The sequence below is a fragment of the Botryllus schlosseri genome, chromosome 12, assembly GCF_051294905.1.
Source record: "Botryllus schlosseri isolate E-star chromosome 12, Bs_hap1, whole genome shotgun sequence".
Lineage (NCBI taxonomy): Eukaryota > Metazoa > Chordata > Ascidiacea > Stolidobranchia > Styelidae > Botryllus > Botryllus schlosseri.
Genome location: NC_137247.1, coordinates 25026678 through 25030472, shown reverse-complemented (window position 1 = coordinate 25030472; position 3795 = coordinate 25026678).

Sequence of the window (3795 nt, the reverse complement as noted above, 5' to 3'; positions counted from 1 at the left end):
ACTGTTAACTATAGTATTAAGAAAAATTCCGGTCCGGCCCGCCAAAATGTTGTGCACCTGAAATTTGGCCCGCGACTAGCAAAAGGTTGCCGACCCCTGCACTAGGTATTAGTGCGGGGCGGATCGACAAATTATTTGGTCCGACTCCGATCCTGTTCCACAATCCTCTGGTCCGACTCCACTCCGACTCCGAGGCCGGATACTTGAAATGAGCGATATCCGATCAAAAAAACTCCGATAATATTCATGTACGACTAGCTATTTCCAGTTAACAACAAATGCAGTAGTAGGCAATGGGTTCAGGTTATATTGAAAAAAAAAGAAACATGGCATTGAAACTCACAGCTTTGTATGGAATATGAAAACTACACAAACACTACATAAACACTCCCAGGCTGGTATCGAATATAAAAAGACAAGGTCGGCTACATGGTAACAAAAACTCACAGGTTTGTAGGGGATATGAAAACTACACTCACAGGCTGGTATCGAATTAAAAATGACAATGTAGACTATATGCGGTCAACGACTTGCAACGAGATATTGTATCAGAAACTTTTTCTATCATGTCAGTATCAGACAGAACTATAGGGCAGTGACTATGCACGGACATAGAGGGCTGCAACGTGTGCTGCAGTACAGTCGACAACATGTGGCAAGCACATGTCAGTCTCTGATGTGTTGTCAGTGCAGATCTTATATTGCTTGCGTCATCTGTTACAAAATAACAGAAGTCTAGCATAGAGCTAGATAGTCCAATCTCAGTGCAACATTCCTGGATTTTATTTAGCAGATTTACACCTGATTTCTGCTCCTCAAACTTTGTTGCAGATATTGCTACAGAGTGCAGCTTTTCCTCGCGAATGTAATGGGCTGTCAGTGACATGTAATGTCTGCTTTTGACATCAGCCCACATATCCGTGGTGAGCTCAGTCATCCCATATTCGCCAAGTCGCTTTCACAATGATAGAAATTTTTTCCTTCTCCAGTGCAGCACGGCTTAGAACTTCCCTTTTAACGGTATGTCTGGATGGGATTATTTCTTCTGCATTCATTCGACCATACACCGACCCTATATCCATAAATGTTTGAGCAAGTTCGACAAAACCACCACCCTCTAAAGATCGGAATGGTCTCAAATCCTTTACAATGAATGATGTGGCTGCTTTGAGCAATTGTACCTTGGCCTTAGTCGGAAGCGGAGCAGATTGTTTTTGTCAGAAAGGATGACATTGAACGTTGGCCCGCTGATGGTATGACTTTCGATACACTGCATCTGATTTTGATATGAGTGGCTTAATGTGTTGTGCCACTGTTCTGTCTCTTATGCTTGAATGTCAAACCACCATGCCGACAGAGAACAAATCCTGAGTAGTCACCGCCCTCCTCACTTCACTGGTGCCAGGGCCAGTTGGCCAGGCAAAACTCTTCCACACCTCACTTTTATTTCCCTTCACATCAACCGCGTGTGGTTTCCCTTCTTCATACCAGGCTTTTGCTATTTTCGATGATCTTATAATACTAGGATTACCAGCCATCTCACTGCACGCTAAGGAGACCGCATCGACCACATACAGTGGAAACAAGGATGTTGGAGGTAATAAATGCTTAGTCATATAATAAATGCTGCGATTGAATGAGTTAGCATAAATTTGGGTCATGGCTCAGTGATTTTACAGATATGGCTCGGTTATTTTCTCACTGTGGTCGGAAGTTACTATAGTCATGCTGTGGCCGGATCAAAAATATACTGATCCGGCTCCGGCCGTAGCAGAAAAAATACTGATCCGGCTCCGATCCGGCCCGACCAAAATTGAAAAAATCCGGCCGGATATCCGATCCGGCTCCGGTCCATGCCCCGCACTACTAGGTATACCCACTTTATTGACTCAGTGGAAAATTATCCATTTACCAGTCAAAAGAAATGAGACGCATATGAGTATTGTAGTTAAGCCTTTCAAGGACAAATTTTATAGTTTTATACTCCTCTTCAATCTTCGTATAATTACCAATTGGTACAGGAGAATATGAATTTCCGTTGTGCAAAAGTACAATTTTTAGGCTTGACAGACTGCTTTTTTGACAAACAAATATTTCGCATCATGCCATGTTAATATTGATAGAATGACTGAGAATGACATGAGGGCTCTTCATAGTCAATTAGCTATTTATGCGCAGTATAAAATTAGAAAAAACTACGATTTTCTTTCTACAAAGTGAAATATTCAAGGGTAAATACAGTAAATTTGGGCTTCTTTAGGGGTATAAATATTTTCTGACAGAGAGCCAATCTGAAAAACTAATGTGATAATCGTAATCAGCAACCTCAAAAACCCCAGAAACGGCTCTCAGATGTTCTGCTTAAAAAATGTTGTTTCATTTTGTTGACCAGTGTTATCTATACCTATTTGAAGTAGGCACCAATCGTTATTTCGCGATTAATTACTCCGATTTTGAATATGTCTGTTAGCATGACTTGTAGCTATATAATGAAAATTGTTGGGAGCAGTAAATCGTCAGCTATAAGTTCGGCAATCGTTATATTGCGAACAAGCTCGCAGATGATGTTGTATTTAAAACAAAATGTTCTCTCAGAAAGCAGTATCATCGCCATCGTTATATTGTCTTCAAATATGTGGATGACGCTCAAATTCAAGGAAGCCAAATAAGTGTAATCGAGATTACATTCCCATTTAATCGTATTCACCATCCACTATGCCGAATTTTGCTGTAGTCGTGATTGTGCATTCACAATCGTGGTCGTGCGATTAGGGATCTATTGCATAGTCGCAGTCATGGCGCGTTATAGATGTTGCTGAGATGACTATACAACGAACGACATGGTAGAGTCGTTCCTGACCTCAAAGTACAGAATTTCATCAAACTCCCCTATTCAAAGAACTGCGACTTCTTTGGATTTCTGTCAACGTGCAAGGATTCGATATGAATCACAATTTCCTATATCATGTATATAATTCTGGATACGATTCGCAAAGTCATTGTATAACTGTTAACATACGTCACACACTTAGATTTAGTGGGTGACCGGGTTACATAATCTAGGCATGGCCAATCTGTCTGCAACGAAGCGCAGTCTCACCGGCGAAATTCTCTCAAGTAATGATAATGCCACTGCGCAATTACAAGCTCTTTCGCTTGTTCGCTCCAGTGCGCTGTATGTTTTCGAAGCTCTCAATATCTTCATGATATTGACCGTAATATGGATTCTCGTCAATATGATTATATTCGGAAAAAGAACGGGGATGTGGAGCTCAGTATCGGATAAAAGAAAAGTAGATCGTGGAGCCATCTTCATCGTGTGCTTATTCGCAGTGGGATCGACAATACCGAGACTTCTTCTGAGTCACCTTCTTTTCTACAAAGGTTTAATTCGATATTGTGAACAGCTAATGGATGCTGGTGTGGCTGCGTTTGGATTATCGACGCTGGGCCTTTATTATTTCCTGTGGTTTCGTCACAGAGTTATCTACGCTCATCCGATGATGAAAAGTGTAATTGCAAAACGTTTCAGGTGCTGCAGCTGGTTTGTTGTAGTGTTTGTCACAATTGCCGGTGTTGGCTGTACGATAATATGGGTATACCCGAGAAATTTCACCGACGACGGAGACCAGTGTGTTCTGGGACCTGCTCCCATTTCTGGAAGCTTGATTGCTAACGTTGGCAAGTATGGGGCTGCATTTCTATTGGTATTCACTAAATTTATGGTCCTGTTACTTTTTGTCTATCCGACAATCGTCACGATGAGACGTAAAATGAAGTTCAAAGCCGGGTGTA